The sequence below is a fragment of the Epinephelus moara genome, chromosome 12 (genome assembly GCF_006386435.1).
Source record: "Epinephelus moara isolate mb chromosome 12, YSFRI_EMoa_1.0, whole genome shotgun sequence".
NCBI classification, from domain to species: Eukaryota; Metazoa; Chordata; class Actinopteri; order Perciformes; family Serranidae; genus Epinephelus; species Epinephelus moara.
The window spans coordinates 6,660,518-6,685,752 of NC_065517.1; the positions used below are offsets into that span (position 1 = coordinate 6,660,518).

The following is a 25,235-nucleotide window of genomic DNA, read 5'->3' on the forward strand; positions in this document are numbered from 1 at the left end:
GATGAGTCATGGCCTTGTAAAAGATTATGTTTGTTTCTTTTAGTTGGCGAGAATGTGTCGCCGCAAACGTGACAAACATCCACTAACTTTGACGGTGTTTTCTGCGAGCGCGGCTGAGCCATTTTGTACCGCTACACGTGTTTCTAGTCGGACTGTGTTTACAAGCACAAGAGTTCAGCGAGCCACCAAAGGACCGCCCTGCAGATTTACTATTTATTTTACTGGTTCTACAATGTAGGGAGTTTTTTTAAACTCTGAAATTGTATCCGTCCATCTAAACACAAAATCAGGGAGAAAGTCATCAGTCTTTAGTTAAGCAAAGCGTCTAAAGACTGACTTGGGAGTCTATACATTTTGATACATACAGGTAGGCTATATACATATTGCAAAACTCTGTAAAAGTACACCAAAGCATACATTTTCGTTTCCAAATATTTATTTGAAAACAAAACCATTCATACGGTCAATATAAAAACAAACACCGGCGGGACTGCGGCTGAACCGCTTCCAGTATTCATTCATTCATTCAGTCGCGTGTTCAGTGTGTGTGTGTGTGTGTGTGCGTGTGTCAGAGAGGAGGAGTATCAATAAAAAAAGGTTTCCGCTAATTATTTTGGTGTTTATTTCTTTTATTCTTAATTTTTTTTTATTAAAATGCGTAATATAGCCAACAGTGTTATAGACCAAAAGTTAATCTAATTTATTATTGTAGAATGTATTTAGCAAATCACCACTTTCAGCTGGAGACATGGCGCAGCAGCAGCGCAGCAGCAAAAAAAAAAAAAAAAAGGAATTATAAGAAGCCGACAAATAGTGTTAATTAATTGACATGAGACACTGGAGAGGTTGTCAGTCCTATTCTATAGTCTGTAATATTTTTTTTATTTTATCATAACTTCTCGGAAATTACTCAAATGCATTTTTGCTGTGCTTCTGAGCACACGGGCAGCATAAACAATGAAGTTACATATGTTGCGGCGCTTGGAGGGGCGCTGTAATCCTGGCGGTCCTGTGTTAAGCACCACGGACAGCGCCAATGCATCTATCACTGTAGCGCAGAGGCTCTGATGCCTGAGTCAGAGCATGTGAGCGGAGTTGGAGCTGCATGGAGCGAGGAGCGGGAGGATTTTGTATGTATGTGCCAAAATAGGTAAAAAAAATAAATCATAATTTCTTCGTCTTTTGTGTAATAAAATATTTGGAAACGAAAATGTATGCTTTGGTGTACTTTTACAGAGTTTTGCAATATGTATATAGCCTACCTGTATGTATCAAAATGTATAACTTTCAGCAGCGGTCTGCCGCGGTTGGAGGTATAAATGCTCAGTGTAGTGTGGTTCATTTTTGTAACTTAAAGGCTTCAGAAAACATACAAGATATATTTTTAGTAAAAGTCGTAGGAAGAGAAGCTTGTAGGTTTTATCTAAACAGAGTTATTTGCATTATAAAAACCGTCGTGGCGGCTCTAGGACAAGTGCACTTACATTGATCACTTCCATAAAATAAAACGAGAAATTGGAGAAGATTGAAAAAATTGTTAAAATTAAATTAGGGGACTGATCACAGATGTATTGTCTCTGTGTGTTTTTACATCTATTGTTGCTTTTAATTTGCAGCTATACTTTTAATGAAGCTGACATAACATGACAGTCAAGCACCCCCCCGGGATTCCGGGATTCCGGCAGCCAATCAGCGTTGAGCTGCAAGTGACAGGACCCAGCGAAATACCGCTCCAGATGAGATTTCTCATCTCAAACGATGAGCGAAAAATCGCTCTGTCGCTGTCGCTCGGAGTCCGAGCAATTTTTCTCCCGGGCGTATATACGCTCAATCGCCCGTTTGCATTGACTTTGTATGTAAACTTGTCGCTAGCGGAAAAAAAAACAGGTCCAGTGTGAAACACACCTTTACCATAATATTATAAAGCCAAACCCTTTTCCTTTTTTCTAAACCCAACAGTGTGCATGTGTTGGCAAAACCTAACCATGTGAGTTTGTTGTTGAAGGAATAAAACATCAATTTGCAGTGTGGTACTGAGGTAATGCATTTATCTTGAAAAAGCTCCTGCTGCAACACCACAAATTTATACAAACATATTAAAACACAGGTTTTATTTGCACTATTGACTTTATTGTTATTTTGTTATATTGTTGTATTCATATATTGCTATATTGTTTCTGAACAAAAACCTGAACCCAAATCTTAACTGTAAAAGTAAAATTTAGATTTAAAACATTTCGAGTTACTTAATAAAACGTATTTTTTATTTGCCTAAAATCCTTGCCCTGTGTTTTATCATGATCATAATCATGATCAACTAATTAAAGGAAAAATCAAAAAATCATTCAATGATCATGAAAATTCAAATTTTCAATTTTCATTCGAATTTGCATATTGCATTCACTTCATAAATTATGACGCATTGCTCTGCCCTACACAAAAGTAGATAAGCTGCTTTTCTAAGTAAAAAGTATTGGTATTGGCATCGGTATCAGCAATACTGGCCCTGTATTTACTTGGTATCGGAGCGATACCAAATTTTGCAGTATTGCACAGCCTTACAAACTGTACATTTCCTGTGAAAACTGAAGTGTATTTTAAAAACCGAAAGTGTAACAGGCAGAAGTTGACACAGCATCCCAGAACATCCCCAGGGTACCTTGCATGTCATATCTTGACGTGGAATATCCATGACCAAACGTCAATATGTGACGAGGTCGAAATGAGAATGTTTTGGTTTAGCTTGGGGTCCCTGTCTACGAGTTGTCAGCAGTTCTACAAACAATCAAATATTTCACAAGCAAACATTAGAGAAACATCAAAAACATAAAAATAGCATCAAATCCCTGTTAACCCAATTGAGCTGACAGTTCTAAATTAAACAGAGGAAAATCTGCCTTGTTGGTTAAACCAAGTAAATGAAAGCCCAGCACTGGCTCCCTCCTCACTCACTCAGCATTCATAAGTGGTTAGCCTATTTTCGTGTCATGGTGATGCTTGAACTATCCACAGCAAGGATCAACAAGGCAAAGTCCTCAACCCACAGCCTTTGGAGAGATTCAGCATAACAGATTTCCAGCCTGATAATCAGAGTGCCTCGGGAATCAGTGCTCCAGCAGGAAAGCGTGGTGTGTTTAGTTTGAATAGAGACCGTGGGGGGTGGAAGGGGTGTTAAGAAGGGCATTATGTAGGTGGCTGTGGGTGGGTGGGTATATGTGTGGGGGGTGGGATAAGGACTGTTCACACCATTAGTGCTGTACTACTAATGTGTCTGTATTGAATGAATGGTGCCAATATAAAATTGATCACAAAAAAACAGGAATATAGATGTGTGTAGCAGAACGTTTTTCCTCTTGTCTTCTTCCATTAACTAAACCTCCTTGATGTGGAAAAACTTGTACTCTCATCAATCATCATTTTGATGAATAATAAAACAGACGTGATCAGTATATGTGCATAGACAGAGCCATACCAAAAATGTAAAGTACAGAACAAGCCTTTCAGCCTCACACAGTGTCTGTTCTTCATCATTCAGATCCTCATTCACCACCTCATCAGACAAGTTTCAGACAAAGAGTGTGTATTACTTTGGAGCATAAACAAAGGTCAGGCTGAAGCCCCTTAATATAAGACATGGTGAGTGCGAAGGACACTGATGCTAACTGCTAATGTTAACTTCAAACGTCACACAAGCGTCAGGCTGGTAAACTCCAGGAAAAAGTCTGCTCCAGGATGTTTCGCTAGCCAGCAAAAATCACTCACACCAGAGCAGTGTCAGCTATTGGTCCGAGTTGTTAGCTGTAATTCAGCAGTAAATAATCAGCCGTGTGTGTCTGACTGTGGATGGTGGAGCTGCTGAATTGATTTGTGGAGTTTGTTTAGTTGCAGCTTTGGCTGTTAGCAGCTAGCTCTGCTTGTTAGCCGCTGAACGGCAGCGGAGCAAGCAGCCACCGGCCGCCAGACCTTACAGCTGATCCCTGCAGGACTCCACTCAGTCCGGACTGGAGACGCTTTATGAGTTAATGCTCTTTGACAGGCAGGTAGGAGGCTCAGTGAATATAGCTGTGCTGTAAGTAAACAGTCTGAACTCAGCGCAGTTTTCTCAGACAGCTGAAAGTCCAGTTTTAATCACAGACTCTGTGAGAGGATGACTTTAAACCAACAGACTAAAGACGAATTAATATGTGTGTGTAGCTCTATGCAGAGCCTATGCCTTAGCTTACGCACATGGCCTACACCGTTTTGGGCATTCATACTTGTGCTGTGCTGTATCTGTGTCACTCTGCAATTACACCTCCAAAGCACAAGTCGGTAGTGGGGTTTCTTTAAGGTGCTGTGGAGTTGAGTCAATTCAAAACACACCCAAAACAACAAAACAAGAATTAATAGTGACAATTAAAAAAAAACAAAAAAAGTACACAAATCAGCTTCATAATAACTCACAGGATTCACAGACAAAGCAGTTGTCCTTTGCTGGACGTAATTTCCCCACAAATACAACATGCTTGTGTTATTAGCATAAAACTATGGCATTTTACATTGTACACATTAGCTTAGGGGCTAGCAGACACTCTCTACTCATGTAAAGTCAGGGACAACAACAACATTTAATAAAGATAATGTTACAAAATTTTGCTCCATTGCAACTCACAAGGTTCACCTACAAAACAACTGTCTTATACTTAACACGTTTTCCAAACAAATACAACATGCTAACATTTTTAGCAAGGCCTATGGCATTTTACGTTGTAACGTAGTAAGTACGTTGTAAGCCATGATAAGCCATGATAAATCACACACAAGATGTAAATGCTATTTTTCGAGGCTTTATTGTCTCCACACGTAGGCTCTACGTCAACACAGATCCTATGTCGTAATTACTGCTTAACATGTCACAGCTTCTCAACAGTGAGATCGATATGTCAGAGTTCACAGTTTAACTGGGTACAAATCCTAGTTGTCTAAATGAAATTCTATACAACCTGTCACCTTGATTCTAATTTCTGGTACATGAATTACCTTCAGTTGATTAAGATAAAAACAAAAAAACATATAGAAAACAAAATAACTAATAGTTGAATGTGGCTTGACGATGAATGTCATGAATTTTCACTGACTAAAATGTTTTGAATTTTCATAGACTAAAACCATGAAAAATAAAAATGACTAAAATGTGACTAAAACTAATAAGCATTTTAAGACTAAATCTGAAATAGCTGTCAACTGAACACTGGTAAGTGGGAATTCCTCCTTCTCATGATCCTCTCTTTCCTTCCATTCTTTCTCCTAACCCCAGAACATATTTCAGGCACAGAAATATTCCTTGCTTTAAGCTCTGTATACTGTAGCTTTAAGTGTGTGATTATCATGCTTCAGTGAAGACAACACTGGGCTTAGATCACATTCCGCACAGAAACTGATCTGATTTTGCATGTGCTCAGTTTCTCTCATATATGTTTAACACAGGTGTGGTTGGATAACAGCAGGCCTGTGCGCACTGCTTAAGTGACTCTCTTTACTTGTTGTGGACTGCTCTTGTTTTTTTCCATCTGAGTGCTTTTTCTCAGGATCACCGTTCCAAAACTATAAATGGGTCAAGTATTACCTGAAAGCAGTTTCCCACACTTTTCTGTTTTTAACCCTCACATAAAATATCACAGGTTTTGATCTCTGTATTTTGAAGCTGACAGAAACTAATACCACATAAAAAAGGAAGGATGTGATCGCTCAGCTGTTACAAGTCGGATGAATATGCAGATGCAGGTGGGATGAGGCTGGTCCCTGACAGGTCGACTAGATGATCGCGTCCTATTTACATTCTGTAAATGATTGTGGGATCAGGCTGCCGTGTCAGTGCATCTCATCAACTTATTCTGTCAGACAGGATTTGCAGATATTGATACGAGGTCTGCCTGTGGTGCTGTTTTGCTCTGCGCTGTGTGAACTCACCAAAGACAGAGAGCCCCACCCCATGCCAACACATCACTCTCTTCTGTTTCCCAAGTCAGAGCACTGCCAGAGGAAATATTATGAGTAGCAAATCCCCTCCGAGGGCATCCATCGGTCAAATTCACATTCCGTGAACTCAGACGGCACAAGGGTTGCGCTAGAAACAGATCAGACATCACAATTACCAACAACAGGAAAGGAAATACATTCGTCCTGTTGGAACTGAAGTTAAATCTAGCATTGTAATTCCCTCTGAATAGGAACATGAGCTAAATATCTCAAATATAAAATGTGTAAATTAGCTGCAAATGTCGCAGCAAGAACCAAAGGTCATTACCATTCATCTCCGTCCCAGCAGAGCATCCGTTGAGACTAGTTACAGTGACACTGGAGTTACAGGAACTGATCTCAGGGCGGTTTTCCGGTACTGGGCTGGCTGTTACTCTATTAATCATAGCTGGACGGGAAGCTATTTGAGCTGAACATCTAATTCCACTTTCACTTCATTTCCTCAAGTGTATAGTAAAGCAGAGTGATGTATGTGTGTGTATGTAATGAGTGCTTGCTTGTTGTGTGTGTGTCAGTCACTGCTGTATGCGTGTCTCACTAAAGTCTCTCTAGTCTTGTTCTTTTCACTGTACAGCCACCAGAGTGTGTTCTCTTTTGCCTTGGGCTTCACCTGGGCTGCTCCACATTATTTCCTAAAAGGAATACCTGCAGACCATTCTCAGGGGTGTAAGGATATATATGAGGGTTGGAAATAAGCAGAGGCCCCATGATACGATATTATGTATGTAGACAGGGAGGGAGTCCGCTACGTTGCACTGCCATGTTTCTACAGTAGCCAAGAATGGACAAACCAAACACTGACTCTACATAGGGCCATTTGCGTTTTGGCACTGGCCAACGTAATGAGCAGTCCTCCCGCAACAAACAGCATCGAATAAACACTGTTATTTTTTTATTTTTTTGCAAAATGGCTTTTTTCAGTGTTCAAGGTCAAGGTCACTTTGACCTTGCATTAGTCTCATGTGTGAACACATTATCTCAAGAAGGTCTTAAGATAGTTTCCTCTAATTTGGCACAAAGGCCCACTCTGACTCAAAAATGAAATGACGAGAATTCGCGGGTCAAGGTCACTGTACCCTCACAAAGCATGTTTTTGGCTCAAGAATTCATACACTAATTATGACAAAATTTCACACAAATGTTTGATAGGATAAGATGATGATCAAAAGGTCAACTTCACTGTGACATCATAATGTTCTGCAAAAACCCTTTTCTGGCCATTACTCAATGTCATCTCTAAGGAACAGAAGGGGAGACATTTGGTCTGATACTGAATTGGTGTCACTAATCTTGGGTCTCCATCTTGAAACTGTGCTGATTGTTTTGCTCTGTGCTGTTGGAGGGAAGATGTGTGTGGAGCATCCATGTTTTCTTAGACATGGATGTAAACTGTACCTGCAACTTGGCTGGTGTCTGAAGGCATACAACTACAAGGTGGTAATTCTGACCTCTGCAGATAATTTGGCTTCTGGTTCAAATCCCCTGAATGTCTGAATCTGAAGTTACCAGAGAAAAAAGGTTAGCACACACAGGTAAGGCCCATCTGCAGTGTGCTAAACAGCATCAGAGAAACACTGATTTGTTGAGTGAAACTGCTTTATTCAGTGTTTTTACTGGTTTTAATCACCTGGTCCATTTGTTTTTGAGAGGAAGAGGCCTTTGTGGATGATTCGGTTCTTGTTAAAAACCTCCTGAACAATGAACACTGAAGGAATTCTAACCAGGGGAAGTTCCATCTGGTTACATTCTGCAATCCTCATTGTTAGGTACCACTAAAATCCCCCTAAATCTAACACACGGAACCTTTAAACTGCAAATTATATTCCCAGGAAAAAAAATTGTAAACATCTGTTTTATCTAATATGATAACATTTTCAATCTGTTCATCACACTTCACTCATGTATATTGCAGCAAAATGTATATAGTGGACTGAAGAAGCAATTGACCTATGGCTAAGCCACGCCCCCCTCCACTCACTCGGACAAACTATCAACATTCAGTGACCAGCGCTATGGCAGGTGTCACAGTACACGGCATTTTGCGTGAGGCAATTGATGATTTTTGGGGACATAACGATCAGATGTCATTGAAAAGTAACCAAAAGGGCCTATGTCATTGAAAAGTAACCAAAAGGGCCTAAACTACGCATTGGAGGGATATATTCATCATTTTATTGGTGAAAATTGGCTTTTTATTGTTAGACTTTGTTGACCTATTATTTTCAGGTTTTTAGGATGTAAAATGCTGCTGAATCAACCTGATCTCATCAAATACTGGCACTTGGTTAGTGACTTATGGTGTCAGACAACAACGAGGAAAGCTGTCCTTTCATGCCAGCATGATACACATCCAGTCACTGTTATTGTTTAATAGCGCCCAGCGGCATTAGTGTGAAGGGGTCCATATCATTGGTCCGACAGCCCATTGGTCCGACATCCCATTAGTCCGACGGTCCGCGGTGCTGAACGGCTCCCGGCGGGCGTATTTCTGCCTTGATGGTGCGCCGCGACCGGCTCTGGGTCAGCTGGGAAAGGCTTGAGGCGAAGCAGGCTCACGGCTTATGTGTTTGTCACTTTCTTTTTCATTTTAACCCACACCATGATCTTTTCCTAACCCTAACCAAGTGGTTTTTGTGCCTAAACCTAACCAGACCTTAACCACAGGGCATCAGGATGATTTCGGAACGGACTTCGGAACAATGGGTTTAATATGATCGGAACAATGGGATGTCGGACCAATGGGCTGTCGGACCAATGGGCAGTTCCCGTGTGAAGCGTGGTGGGATAACAATGTAAGTTAAGGGGGGAAAGTCCAAGTAGGGTGGTTGGCAGGGGTGGAGAATGAGTCCAACAACCACCTCCCGCTGGAGGCCAGTGTTCACTTCCTGTAAGATTGCAAAGCCAAACCCTATTCTTTCCCCCTAAACCCAACCACGTGCTTCTGTTGCCTAATATAAATTCAACCACATACATGTGTTGGCAAAATGTAACCACATGCATTTGTTATTGAAGGAAAAAAAGGTCAATTCATGGTTTTGTACCAACATTGTGCATTTATTTTGAAAGAGACTGTATGCAAACTGTACATTTCCTGTGAGAACAGAAGTGTATTTTGAAATCAGACAATGCATGTAACAGGCAGATGTTGACACAGCGTCCCAGGACTTCAACAACCAATGCACCCAGGATACCTAGCACATCACAAGTTGATGTGGACAGTCCATGACCAAACATAAATATGTGATGAGGTTGGAGTGAGAATGTGTTGGCTGAAAGCACACTGTGTAGTCCACATAAACTTTAGCAGAATAGCCCTCAAACAGCAGAATGGCCGTTCATGCTAACATAATTTTTTAATGTTGCTAGAATGCCCAGGAATATTAACACCCCGGGCACAAATAGCATTATAGCATTGTTGGCAATAGACACCAAATGCTGGACACACAGGTGCTAATAGCATCTGCCTAAATAAATGCTATGCCACTATGAAAATGTGGAACTCCTGAATCCATTACACTTCTATTGTATCGCCCCCAAGAGAAAAAAACTTAAGGCTGCACAAGCTCTTTGGGGCTGCACATAGTTGGATGTGTATATGTACTGTGGAGGTACTTTTAGAATAAAACAGTATTTGAGTGTACACATACACACAGTAGGTCAAGATTTGAAAGGTGTGCCTTAGTAGTCAATCTGCACAATGCATTGCCCCACAATAAAGTCCCTTTGACAATAATAAAAGCAGACATGTAGTATTGATAGATTATCTAACTTGAGAAAACACACGGAAAGAAATAGATCAACATTTTTTGGAAAAATATGCTGATCTGCTTTCTTTACGAGAGTGAGGTAAGAAGATCAATATCATGTCTGTGCTATGAGAGCTGGAGTCAGGAGTTAGGTATGAGCTATTCCTTTATTCGTTCTTAATAACTTTGGTGTACTTTTAAAAGAGATCAGCAGTTTTGTAAATCAATAGCTATAAAATAAATGTGCTAAACCATGTGAAAACACTGGTTTGGTGCTTTGAGTGTACTGCAGGGTACCTGCATGTCTGACTGTGTGACTCCTGTTTTTGTGGGACAGAGCATGTCTGAGCTGAGGGTGTGCTGTCATCCTGTGTTCTCCAGGTCGTCTCTTTCTGTTGGTGTGGGAGTGGGAGACGTGGAGGCTGTGATTAGCGGGCTGAGCCCGTGAGTGAACCTATGGCAGAGAGACAGCACAGTGCAGGTAAGAACTGCTAGACACACCGAGACAAACATACAGTATGTATCCAACTCTAATACAACAAAACAACACAATCTGTGTGAGGATGTACCAGGGGAGGGAGCCTTCTGTTGCAGATGGTAGTCCAACATGACTAACTATCTCAAACCTGCCTACATGTAGCAGCCCTTAGCGACTGTGATCTATTACACCCAAAAATGCAAGAGTGGTACAGTGAACAACACACAGAGGATTATACTGTGATGTTTGTAGCAGAGCCAAGCTGATAGTGATAACTGTATTTGAGAATTTACACAAGATTATATGTCTACCACCACACTAGCAGCTCTGTGAGGCTGTACATAGGCATAGTGGCGCTTTAACTAAATGCTAATGTCAGCATGCTAACATGCTCACTGTGAAAATGCTAACATGCAGATGTTTAGCAGGTGTAATAGTAACCATTGGTGTGTCTCAAATCACATACTTCCGTTATTACACTTCCATGTAGTATACTGTGTGCACTATGTACTCATTGGCGTAGTGCGCAAATTTCGACAGGGTAGTGTTGTCTCAAACCAAACACGGCCGTTGTGCACTCACCGGAAATGATGACCGCAAATTAGCTAGTTAGCAAACTAGCATTAGCATTCGCGTTATCGTTCGTGGTACCAAATCATTACAGACTGCTAAATTAATCCAACAAACATACTTCTGGCTTATATCCGACAACAATATAGTGGTGCTTAGAGCAAAAAACACGTGAATTTGTACAGTAGAAGGTCGCACAGTCCTCGGCTGCTATTTCCAGTTTGAGAAGTGGTCCCTCCCCTTCCGCTACATAGCCAAGATGGCGACCATTGAGTGCGAGAAGTGTCCATAGTTCCACACTCAACTTTTTGACCGTTTTGAGTGCACCATCCGGGTGCTCATAGTGCACTGCATTTTTCCATACTTCTCAGTGTGAACGCATCTCTGCAGTCAAAATAGTAAGTGTAAGTACAAAAGTACGCGATTTGAGACACAGCACATGTCTTAGTTTAGTATGTTAGCATGCTAACATTTAGCATTAGACGCAAAGTACAGCTGAGGCTGAAGGGGATGTCATTAGTTTCACAGATCAGTATTCATAAAAACGTTGACCTGATTATGTTGCTTGATAAGATTTCAGGGGGTCACCAAAGTTAATATAATTCATCCTAAGGGGAACGTGAATCTGTGCACCAAAGTCAGTAGGTTTCATCCTCTGGGGACCATGAATAGGCCTACATGTACATAATTTGAGGGCATTCCAATCAAAGGTATTTCAGTCTGGGCCCAAGTGATCAACAAACCAGCACAGCCACACACAAAGCCACACCATGAGCTTGGCTAATAATTTGACGTAAGCTTTTATTTGTTCCTTTATATAGAACTACAAACACAAAATTTTGTTTATTAAAGAACTGTGACCAAGATATGGCGTAAGGGTTACATTTTACAGTTGAAAAAATAAAACATGTCAGTGTTCTCTGGAAAAAGTAGGCTATGTAAAAAAGAAAACCTGTCCTCAGACCAAAATAACAGAAAAAGGTTATCACTTCCAAAATGACCATTAGAGAGCATCAGCAACAGACACACATACTCACTAACACATGGTTGAGTTTGTGAAACAGCACCAAAACTACTTGGTTAGGTTTAGGAAAAACATCGTGGTTTGGGTTAAAATAAGTATATTGCCTATGTCAGTTAAATATGTTACGTACATTAAGTAAGTTACTTATGTACGCAAGTTAAAATAAGTCAACATTGACTTACACAGGAAAGAACAGCAGTCTATGAGTCAAAGTCCTATTTTTGTTTAATGGATGTATAAAGAGAACCGGATATACCATTGGAGGTGGGGCCTGGTTCATTCCTATAAAAGTTGCTAGTGATGCATACAGAGATTCACAGATGTCCCTTTCAGATGAATTTTTCCCACAGGCTTATATCCACAATGTAACAGACATCCTATGAATACCTACCTATTAATATGTAAACTGTCAACAGTCTATGTGATAAGCTGAAATCATTTGACAATTTCAGCTCTGCTGTCACGCCTGAGTTTGATCATCCAACAAATTCCAAAATGTGTGGTAGTTCTGATGTTTTTACTAGAGAAAGGGTTGTGGAGGACCCAGAATGGATGAATGTGCTCAGTAAACCCCATGCTGACTTGCATGTGGGAATATTTGTTTTGTATAGATTTAAATTTTGGCTTGATGATGGCTCTAGAGGAAAGACCAAGAGGGCAGCAGTAAGACAATTGAGTGCATATAATCCAAATCTAATGCCAGTGAAAGCTGAAATCACTGAGATGATTTCTTAAAATTGCCTGAACTTTATTGATTTTATCCTATTTAGAATTGTATGTTTTGTAATCTGACTTATCATGGCTGCCAATCAGACAGTAGACATTAATCCACTGTTTTTTTGCTGGCACACTATTGTGCTGGAGCGAGTCTGCTGAGCTGGGATTGACCCTCAGTGCACTCCTTTTGATTGGCAGAGCTGACCACAGGATGGATGTCACAGATACATTATGTCTGATTGCTAAGGCTGACTATAGCCTTTTTGGGATTCACATATCCTAAAAGCTGCAGTAAAAAGACTGTGAGGAGAAGAGGAAGTAGTAACTAAAATTGTCCACAAGCTCATGCAGAGCAGTAGGAACAAACACCACAGGCTGCGGCTTTTGTAGTTTATATAAATCAATGTTTGCAACAAGCTTCCCGCCCATGTTAGAGGCTGGAAAACTTTCTCACTACCATCAAGCAGTTCTCCTGAAATGTTGAGCTACAACATCAGTCTTATTTTTCATCCAAATACGCCATGAGTTTGCTCTTGTTGCCTCGTCTGCCAACTAAATTTACTCATCTTCAATATTTAAAATGCACACTGCTGTTGTTGTTTTTTTAAAAAGCTCACATGCATGCAGAAAGAGAAAAAAAAAATTCATTTAAGAATGCATTTGAGCAGTGAACGTGGAGTAGGTTTAGGAGAGCAGCTGATACACACGTTACATAAGAGCCAGGGTCTATCAGTGCAGTGGGAGCTCCGTGGAGTTCATCATTCTTCCAGCTAATCCAGAGATGTCTTTAGGATTGACGGATGCTGGACTTTAGAGGCATTGACAGCAGATGCCTCTTTCATCCACAGAGGGCAGCCATGCGTCACCTTCCAGCCCTCAAACAGCAAATCAATCTGTAGCAATCAGGTAGGACAGCAGGCTTCCATGAGCAACACAGTCAAATGAAGGAGTCAATGTGGTGCATTCAGCTCCAGTGAATGCACCAGTGTACATTGGAGGTGTCTGACTGGAGGTGTCTTTTTATAAATCACAAAGCATGAATGGCTTTGTCTGTGGATATGTCTGATTTCTGTGGCTCTCTTGGTCTGGAGATGTAGGAGGAGTGATGAAAATATCTTCTTGTGATTTTTTTTCTTTCCAATATTACAGTTGCAATTCAAATTGTGATTACATATACTTCATTTTTTTTTTTTTATTACAAAGTATTAATGGAGACTTATTTATACATGAGGAAAAAAAACACATTTCTAACCAGCTGATTTTTCATTGTATGTTCCAAAAGTGCTGTGGTTAACGTGTGGTTAGGTTTGGGCACAAAAACAACTTGGTTGGGGTCAGGAAAAGATCACGTTTAGACTTAAAATATCCAGTTTGGATGCTATAGATATACTTTGATGAGACACTGGAACATCTCTACCCATGTAGAGATGTTCCAGTGTCTCATCAAGGTATATCTGTTTTTGTTGGGTCTCCAACAGTGGTCTGCTGCTGTCTGCTGCTTGGCAGCTATCTCACCTAGGTGTCACACTATCCACCATCTCCTCCTCCCGAGGACAAACTCAGCCCATATAAATGTAATCAGATGTAAGTCATGCATACAAAATGTTCCAATGTAACATTGTAAAATAATAATAAAATGTACAAAATAACTTTCTAATTAAACTAGGGATGAACCGATTTTGAAATTCTGCACCAATATTTATACCAATGTTTAAAGTAGCAATTTCACTAATAGCCATTAGTTTCTTTCTTTTGTTCTTCTTTTGGACTAGGGAAACACAGAAATCTACACTATTAAAAAAATAAATGAACAGTTTTAAAGTCATTCAGTCCTTCTTTACACTACCTTTGAATGAGCGGAAATTTAATAATACATATTGTTGGACTAAGAGTCTCATCCTACTTTCCTCTCATGTATGTGTGAGCTCAGTCCTGCGTGTTCTTTAATGAAGCAATAGGAGAAGATATTCGGTCTCAGTCAATGCAGTTTTATTAAGCCGTAAAGGAATAAAATTACAGAGCTCTGGGTCTTTCTGTCGGTCCCTGACAAGCAACAAGTGTGTCAGTTCACAAAGTCTGACTGACTATCTCTCTCTGACCCAGCATGTTTAAGTGTAACATGACTCATTGTGCACGCAAGGCGTCGTCCTCTTCTCATTGGTTGTTCCATTTCCTTCTCTGCTGCACCACGCCCCCGCCTCGTGTTAATCTGACTCCTTCCTGATGACGGGTGGGGCGTGGTTCCTGTTTTGTGAGACAAGAGAACAACAACACTTCCCTCCACCTGCAGTACTCTACTATCTGTACATCAGTTCTGTTCTTTTTACTGTATATGGAGCTAATTATCTAAGCATTGCGATATGCACTCATCTGTCTCCGTGTCTCTTCCTCTCCTGTATTTCTCCACTTCTGCAAAGCAAGCACATTTTGATTAGCCGAACTCATCACAGTATTTAACATCAAGCCATTACCTAAAGTTCAAATAGCAAACACATTAAAATCATTATATTCCAACAATATTTATGAAAAACCTTTAACATAACCTTCTTTCACATGAAAAACATCTTTAAAAAATAAACAGAAAGCCCTTTCACTATATATGATGCATCATAATTACCTCTCTAACATCTATTTTGTAGTGCTGTGACAACATCAACAAATGTGTCCTTCAAATACCTGGATTTATTTCTATTATTTAGTAGGCTTTGCTATGAAATTATGTTGTTGTGGCCTTATGTAATATTTCAAAATAATATTAGTAATAGTATGAGAAATGTTGATAAACGTTTGATGTAAAAGATAGTGAGAAAAAAATCTTTGTAAAGTGCACATTAGATGTGACTGTGGTTAGGTTCAGGCAACAAAAGTACTTTCGTTAAGGTTAGGGAAAGATTGTGATTTTGGTCAAATGTTAAAAAAAAAAAAAAAAAAAAAAGGCAAGAAAAAATATAATGCTGTAGTCACTACGAGTGGATAGTGTATTGTATTTCGGCAGAAAACATGAAATTTTGCTGATACGTTCGTTTTTAACATTTTTATGACTTGATGGGTATGTTAATTATCAACATTCCTCATTATGTTAATAAAAGCACAATTCACTCAGCATTATGTTCCCTTAGAAAACCTATTTGTTGTTACAAGTCATAAACTGTAAAAAATAATGGAGGTAGCTATGGTGACATCATCTGTTGGTTTGTGGTGTCCTGTTTTAAAGCCTCAGGTTTGGCATTTTGGCTGTCGCCATCTTGGATTTTTGAAAACAGACGTGATGAGAGGGTGGATCTGACTCATAGACTGTGGCGACGCCTTGCAGACAGCCTGTCACTCAAACAACCCCGCCCTTAAACTACGTAATTTTGAGCCCTTAAAATTTGACCAGGTGACTTCTATGAAAATGAAGCCCCTGTACAGTTGTCATGAATGGTGATATTATCTATAGAGACTAATACTGGGGTTTTTGTGCTAGGCTGTAAACATGTTTATCTCTGCTGTAAAGTTTGCCATTTTAACATGGAGGCCTATGGGGATTGACTGGCTTTTGGCAAATGGCCATTTAAAGAACTGCAGTTTTTGGCACTTCTGTGTTGGCTTTATTTTTCAGCCCCTGAGATTGCTACTTGTTTTAAATTAGTTGAATGTGAATATAGGCTAATTTTCAAGAGACAGGGCTGCAGCTAAATTGTGAAGGCTCTATAGGTCTGTGATGGCAACTTGAGCTCCTGTATAAAGTTAGAGAAAGATCACTAAACTGTAGATTGAACACATTGATTTTTTCAACATCGAACCAAATGCAACTTCATATCTGCTTTAAAAGAATATCAATGAGAACCACTGAATCAGTCCTTACTGAAAAGTATATATGGCGCTCAGGCTCACCTGACAGGTATTATTTTAAAGGTTAAAGCTCTTTTGTCTTACTACACTGCTCTTTCAGACCTATAAAATTGGTATTCCTTTGAAGTTTTAAAAGCCACTGGGGAGGGCTCAGAGCATAGTTGTGCATTTTCTCTCTCAGGGCAATGAAATTTCCTACAGACAGGATTTCATGTATTTCTTCAGTCACATTCTTTCTGTCGGGTCCTCTTATCCCTAAAGAGCCTGAGCAGCAATTGCAGCTGAGTGGATCAATCTGAGAAATGCCCGTGAAATTCAGAGCGTTCCCAGGCTGAAATCCCTCTGATTACGTTTCACGGATAATGTGAGGATTTTAACGCGCCACGCCGAGTGTACACAATCTCTGGCACACCTTCCAAGTATTGAGTTGCATCCTTTTATGAACAACTCCACTGGCTGGAGGCTTTAAAAGTCTTTTCAAATTACCTTTCAGTTCATCTGCATCTCCCACTCAGGACTGATGCAAATGGGATGCTGAAATCCATGAAGGATCAGAGTTTTCTTCCCCACTCACTCCCTCAGTCAGTCTCATCTACAGTCCGACTTTCTTCACATTGTGCTGTCTTTTTTCTAAAGTTACACTACAATTTATCGGGCCGATATCAACGTTTTATTGTATATAATGCCACTTACATGACTGTTAGAAGTGTTCAAAACACTATAATCACTAACAAAAGGATTCTTTAAATGGATTACTTTTCATATTAAAAGCTTTGTATTGTTTACACTCAGATCACAAATGCTGGTAGTCATGCTTCACCAATCATCTCTTACAAACTGTAGATATATTCTGAAATCCTACAGGGAGCTTGCATTCTCATATAACGGATGCACACTGAAAAAAATATATACTTTTGATAAAAGTGAAAAAAGGCATTCAGAGATTTAAAATGCTTCAAATCAACAATTCCGTAAACAAACAATGGAATGTCATTTTTACAATTTCCTTTTGGTTTGAGGTAGGTTTAGGTGCAAATAAAAACACAGGTATGGCTTTTGTTTTGATGAAAGAGACTCAAAATTAAGAAGAAAGTAATCTCTGTTAAAAATCACAGCTTGCATGTTTTTAAAACAGGTCACTGTACCTTATTTTGCATGCTGTGTACAAACTCAGTCAAACTAATCAAAGTATATGTACAAATACCAAATAGTACTACTTCGCATTCATTTGAACTCCCTTTATGTATGGAAATAGATACATCCGTTTGAAACATGATGGCATAGATAAAGCCAATAGATATTAAGAGAGGACAGACTCACAAGTTTCACACAACAACAAACATAGCTTTGTTGAATTTCATTAAATTTCAATTGTTAATTTTATGTTTTGACAGCTGTGGTTGGGCACAAAAACCACATGGTTATGGTTAGGAAAAGATCACATTTTGGCTTAAAATATCCAGTTTGGACACTACAAATGCAAAAGGAAATGCCCCAATGTCTCGTTGAAGAAATTTCTCCTTTTGTTGGATCTCGAACAGTGGTCCACTGCTGTCTGCTGCTCGACCATCCATCATCCCCTCCCCTGATGAGAAACTCAGCTCAGATGTAATCGAAACTAAGTCATGCATACGAAATGTACAGATGTAACATACCAGTAGCTGTGCTTTGCAGAAACGTGCAATGCCAACATTGTATTCCAATGTGATCTCACAGAAATACATAAAATGACCATAGTAACTCGACAATAGTGGTGTAGTGGAGGGTATACGCAGGTAGATGGAGTATACCCACTTCTTTTTGACGGTTAGTATACCCACGTATCAGCCAAAAAGCCATTTTATTACATGGGAGAGTATACCCACTTCCTCCCTGGTAACTTACCCATCTGCCTAGTACCCACCTCATCAACTACCACTACAAGGCTGCCTAAACCCAACCGTGGTGGCATAGTTGAGTTGAGGCACCAAAACTACTTAGTTCAGAAAAAGATTGCGTTGTCAGTTAAAATTACTATGTTTGTTACATATGGGACATAGGTAGGCACTACATAACATGATGAGACTATGTAAAGTATGTCATTACATTAAGTTAAAAGAAGGCAACATTGACTTTTAGTTTCAAACAACACATGAGCAGAAATCTCCTGGGTGAAAGTCCAGTGTTTGTGTGACCAATCCACCACCCCGACCTCCTCCCTATTGGGACTTTCTCACTCTTTAAACTACCTATGGGGTCGTACCATTAACCACTGCCCACTGCGTGATGTTTTTTTAATCATGGAATTCATGTGTCCGTCATGACAAAAGATCCTAACTGACTTTCCATTGTTTCTATGGTGCCGGTACGAAAGTGTTAAGAGGTTGTGGTCATTTAATTTCTTTCTGTGAGATTGTTTTCTTCTGGCGCCTGGGCTGGTAAATATTCAGTAGGCACACGAAATACATGACAGCTTCAGTAGAATAATATTGACTGTGCTATCAGCCTTCAAAAACCCATGTAGTGTTCACCACTACTGCTCTCTATGACCTGCTTTATATTAAGCTGGCTTGTCACCCTGCATACCTGTTCAAGAGCAAGACGAGTGACAAGGAAATCTCGGCAACATGGACTCCCGCTGCTTAGTCTGATGCAGTGTCTGCTTCACTGATAAGCTGATTCAGTTTGGCAGGTGGAATTACGGCTGTCGGCCTTCATGCTGCCGACTATCATCCTTCAGAACCAGAGGGGCTGCAGCAATCTTGGCTCTCTCAGATCAAAGTCACCCCTTCCACCCACCAGGGTGGAGCAAGCCTCACTCACGCCCAAAAGGCAGAGCACCACAGGCGTCACGGGGGCCAGAGGGCAGGGAGATAGCCCTCTTAGTCATCAGGCAGCTCGAGTAGTGCTCAGGCAGGACAGTGACTGACAGCAGAGCTATGGGAAGACTATCAATGTTACCAGATAAGATATCCAATTTTTTTCAGTTTTTAAATTAATACTTTAAAAAGACTTTAAACACACATTAAATTGCCATCAAATATACCCCAACGTTTAAAGTTTCTCAGTTCAAAAATGTGTTCTTCTTCTGTTTATGTCCCCTAAAATGTCTGACCTTGACTATATTGACTTGTTTCTGTGCAAAGTGTGTCACTAGAGAAATGTTTTTCCATTCCTCTACTGAAGGGGGGTGATGTCTGTGTACTTCCCTCGATCTGAGATTCAAACGTATGCCGGCAAACTAAATAAGGTAACTCACCTACACCAAAGCCAATCGCTATCTAATATGGGAAGCACATACAGTATTGATGGAAGAAGGACACAACACCACCAAAGAAACCTGAAACCTCCTGCACAGAACAGACTTTGCCATTACAGAGATCAGAGTTGGCATTAGCATAGGAAAAGTTTGATAGCTAACACGGAGTGTGTAGTTTTTGGATGGAAACCAGATCCTGGAGCCTTCTTCCACTATCTACCAAAAACCTCAGCGTAGCTGATGTTACTGTTTGTTTAAAAATCACCAACACTGTGTCAGCCACTGCCAGTTAGCCACAAGCTAACAAGCTAATAAACAATATTAACAAATATAAGATGCATACTACGCTTACCATTCTAATTCTTCTGCTAGTCACTAATTTTGATACACAACGGGCTTCTCATCTGAGTCTGACTGAGGCCCAAATATGTATGCCTGATGTTTCCTGTAACCATATGAATGTATTGAACTGGATACAGCGTTAGAGGAGGAGCCCATTTAATGTCTACAGAGGTTGCTCAGTAGTGCATGAAGCCAAACTGGTTTAGCTGCCATGTATGAAATTACCTGAATGATCGGCACTGCTTCACTGTGGTCCGTAGAGCAGATGCCCTAGAGACCTTCGCCAGCTGAGCCGGCCCCTTCCTGTTTAGTGCTCTGCTACCTTGAAGACTTTTCAATTTGTATGGACCTTTTGAATTAAAAATTGCAATATTTCACAAGGTTTGTGACGCTCAGAGAAATGTAGAATTTACAGATGTCTCTTGTATAAGTCCATGTATAAGTCAATAGGAAAAAGTCTATTGGGGCCGCAGGGCATTACGAGATGGTGTAATTACACTGTTCGACCATTACAAAAATTGGCTTTAAAGGGTGGCACACTTATTGGGGGCATCGGTCAACCTAGTGCTAGGTTTGCATAACCAGGCCTTTGTTTTAGCGTTAGAGAACAAATAATTACTTGTTTAAGTTTAAGACTTAGTGCCTATTTCATGAATATCTATGAGATCAGGCTGACTATGGGCAAGTCAGTGGAGGCTATCTCTGTTACCAGACAAGAAAACTAATGTTTGAAATATGAAATTATTTGATTAATTTACAGGAACACCTCACTGCAAATACAATAAAATGTTTTGCTTTTGTTACATTCTACTGTCAGGTGTTTCTGTAATTTTGTCCACCCCCGTGGATAATACAAAGAAAAGTAGTATAAAGCCTATTCATGTTACCAGAAAGGAAATCTAAACTTTTATCTTATAAATTATTTTCTTCAATAAACCGGAACGCTCCACTGCAGTCAAATACAATATCTGCTTTTTGCTTCCCTCCACTGTGTCCATGTTAATTTGTCTGACCCTGCATACTAAACATTCTCATACCAGACATGTACTTCTAATTTTCAGCAGATATTAAGTGTTTAAAGTCTAATTAAATCCAATAAATTGGTCAAAATTGCACAGTATGAGTTAATTAAAATAACTTAATGTCTCTGTAATAGCCTTCCCTCCAAAAATATCAGCTCAGCATCCACTGATAAGACTGTGAACTATGTCTAATAGCATCGGCTCCTACACTCCCCACTGAATCATCCTGTACACTCCCACATCCTTCTCCTGCTCTCACTCTAATTTGCTCTCATCAGAAAAAAGCTCCTTCTCTGCCTCAATCCCCTGCTGGTATTTTTACCTTGTTTCTGAGTCTATCTGTAACATGTCTTTTCTAGGGCCAAACAAATAAGTTTGTTGCATCTATTCTCAGAATGGTACTCCGACTAACTACCTATTTTTGCTTTTAATCTAGCTGATGTCTGTGGTGAAACTTGTATGCTTTCTCAAAAATAGCACTCGATACAAACACTTGCTTTTCATGATAACGTCTAACGAATGCCAGGTTGTGGATGCAAAAGAAAGACAAAGCTGTGTGCAGCATGCACTCTCACTCTATTGACCAGCAGGGGTTAAATTAGGATTTGTTATGTTGGGGGGCTGGCTGACCATGAAGGACACCCTTTAGTTCCATCATCTCACTCCACTTTACGTAGAAGATAATGATAGAGGCCACTGTTTGAAGTGTGCTGTTAGGTGGCGATGTATTTTGGCAGCTCATGGACTGCGGCTGTAGCAACTCTAGCAACTCCCTGCCAGATCAGCAAACTTTCTGTTGCTGCTGATCCATAGCTTAGACCCAGCACAGCCCACTGTGAAAATTGGAAATCAGATTTTATTTACCTTGGCAGGCTATCTGCCGGGGCTGAGTCCCAGATGGCCCCAGCCCAATTTAACCCCTGTTGACCAGTGAGCTCTTTTACACACAGCTGAGTTGGCTTTGCAACTGTAACTGAATGAAATAAATAGGTACAGACACCCCCTATTATTTTTTACTCCTCTCTGGATACAAAAAATAACAATGAACTTCCATCACAGTATACTGTAGCCTGTATTAAATCATATGTCTTAATGTCATAAACCAATTACATGATGCCTGAATTGAATAACCAGGCATACTGGTAACAGTGTTGGAGAAAATTAAGTCAGGGGCAGTTATCTTAAGGGAATACTTAATCCTCCAAATAATAATTTGTTTATCAGTTCCTCAACCTGTTATGTTGAATTTATGAAGACAACTTTGTTTTTGTGCCATGCCTCCACAGTAAATGAAGAATCCGAAAATGGAGACAATTATGATCATTTGAAGTCATAAGCAACAGCATTAAACAGCCGCAAAACTATAACAAAACATCAGTTTAAAAGCCAACCCAAGTCTCATTTAACAACGTATGCTCAATACCTGCCAAACAGACAGCCCTTTCTGACAGGAAACTGAACTAAATGTGAAACTTATGTCTCTTCAAAGCCAGACTCCATTGACAAAAAAAGTAATTTTACCTTGCTGAACATGGGAGCTACCGGTCGACCACTGTCTCGATCAGTAGTTTGATTGTGGTATTGTGTGATTTTGATGAATCTGAACAAACACTTTAAAACTGAGATTTGTGTAGATCCAATGAGTTTTTGAAAGGGTGGGGTCAGTGACGACAGGGTTTTAGGGAGTTAAATGATATGAGGTCAGTTTTAGTCTGCTCATACGCCCTAAGGTAAGAATCTCTTATGATAACCTTACTTGGCTTATATGACTGTGTCAAGCTGGGACTGTTATTGAGCCTGACTGGGCTGAGTTGTTTTGATTTAGCAAATGCTAGCCAGTGTTTCTCTTGGTGCTGCTGCTATAATATCTCTCCATATATAACTATCAAGATATCTCCACTTTTAGCAGCCAGAGTCGGGGACGAGCACGGATTACAAGTAGAACACACAATAGTTTGAAGGCTGATTAAAAAAAAAAAGCCAATCAGTAACTCTCTCTGATAATGCCACACTGTGAACAACAAATCGCTGTTGATATCAGCAGGAGCAGAATTAGTTATCCGCCGTTAGCAGTCTGCCGGATTTTTTTGTTTCCTTGGCACAGAGACAAAATAAACAACAAACCATCTGTATTTGGATCGGCCCAGAATTACACAAGCAGTGCATCCCTAATATAAATAAAAAATTACTGAGATTTAGCTAAATTGACCTATGTTACTTGTGATTTGGTAAAACAGAAAAACAGAAGGCTAGTTAAATTAGCCAAATTATGTTGCCGAACAAAGGGGCAAATGTCAAGCTCACTGAAAACAACTGGAGCTGAATTGAAATTACCTTGTGACAGTTTTTCTTTTAGTTGTAGTGGTTGAAAAATTAGTTTATAAACCTCATATCTAAACTCTGTCTTCAAGCTGTAAAGAGCAAAAAACACATCTTTATTAGCTACAATGTTGTACAATGTACTTTAATACAGTTTTGGACCAGGTTCTGCACTCTCTCGTACCATCAACTGATGTCGCCCTCACATTACTTTTGGAGCAGTAGGATTACATTAATTGTAGGGATTTTCCCTATATCCTAATGCTCATATTGACTGGAAATATGCATTTTTAAAGCTGATATTTAAAAAAATGTAAGAGAGGGGACCAGTGTTGATCAGTGTGACTGAGAGGCAGATAACTCCCGCATCATGGGAGTCGGCACCTTGACCAGTGAAGATGATGAAGATATGCATAATGAAGATGTGCATAATGAAATAAAAAAATCACTTTTAAAGAGTTGGCAGACTAAACTGTTAACAGTGAAATTTTCATTTCATTGTATATTTGTAATCCAGAAGCCTCTGGGCAGATCAACAGATTTCAGATAGGTGGGCTTGTATCAAAACTCCATCCATTTGAAATCAGTCTGTCTATCAAGTCTGGTAAATTTCATTTTGCGTTAGGAAAGGTTAAATCGCTTTATACTGGTGTGGTGCAGCAGTGCATGCAGGTCTGTGAAACATGCTAATGGAAAAGATGTTTGATAGAGTAACATATCATTTATAAGCAGCAAATTTTGATTCAAATTTTGACACCAAAGTGATGCGTGTAAGGGACGCCCATAGTGTTTTGTTACAATTTGGCAAACTGTTAAAGAACATTGTAACTGTAAACAGCCACAGTCACCATGTTTCATTTCACTGTGTGATGCTAAACATACATTCACATTATACTCTGACTTTATACAATACATTTAACTCTGCTGCAATTCAGCTGAAAAAAAAAACAAGCATCTGCGTAAGTCTTCAGTGTGTTCCTCAGTTAGAGATTGCAGAACTATCCATTACTGTACTGTGTGGAGGAGGGAGAGAAGAGCATATTAATATCAGTGTTAGCATCAGGAGCTCTGTCAAGGTTAATTGGTACCACTTCTGAGGCTAGGAACACAAATGGCTCTCCTCTTCCACACCAGCATCATCCATTCCAACACTTAAATTACAGGGAAAAGAGAAGGTGTGTATATCATTACCTCAAATGCCTCTCCACCAACAGCCTGTTACAAGAGACCAGAATTTGTCAGCTTGTTGACTTCCCGATTTTATTGGATTGCTCTTTTTGCATTTGACAAAATGCATAATAACCACTTGTATCCTGTTCAATGGGAATGTGAGAGTAGTCCAATAGGTTCCATCTCACACTTGTGTCAATGCCAAATGCAGAGTCTTCAATAAGTTTTGGCAAATTTAAAAGTCAAGTGGAAACATTTTCAATTCACATTGTCACATCTTTCCTTCCTCAGTCTGCATCCACTTAGGAACTTTCCATTGAGTCATCTCATATCACAGCTTGGTCAGTGGACTTTCACGTCTATATTTTACATGCTAGGTACCCTGTCTGTTGTTGACGTCCTTTTCAAAATATAGTTCAGTTTTCACAGGAAATATACAGTTTCTGCTCATTTGATGCATACAGTCTATTTAAAAATTAAGTTACAACATCAGTAAAACATTGCGTGTTTAGGTTTATTAATACATGTGGATATGTTTAGAAATAAACATCATTGATTGGCTTAACATTCACACAGGAAGCGAACAGCGAGCTCCTGGGTGAAAGTCCGGTATTGTTGGACCCAACACTTCTGCCCGCCCTATAGAGACTTTTCACATCCTTAAATTACGTTGTTGTCCGGTGGCGTTATTAACTGATGCCATCCAATGATGTAAAGTAACGGATGTCGTTTTTTCATCGCTGTCTACCACAAGAAT

At 39.8% G+C, this 25,235-nt stretch overlaps 1 protein-coding gene across 2 annotated transcripts in view; it reads left to right on the forward strand.

The window, feature by feature from the left end:
- Positions 1–25,235, forward strand: part of lrfn2b (leucine rich repeat and fibronectin type III domain containing 2b) — a 243,277-nt gene that overhangs the window by 149,464 nt on the left and 68,578 nt on the right. For both annotated transcript variants that reach the window (XM_050058481.1, XM_050058482.1), the window contains exon 4: positions 10,146–10,245. The gene's annotated coding sequence lies outside the window, so the exon portion shown is untranslated. The remainder of the gene's footprint in view (positions 1–10,145; positions 10,246–25,235) is intronic.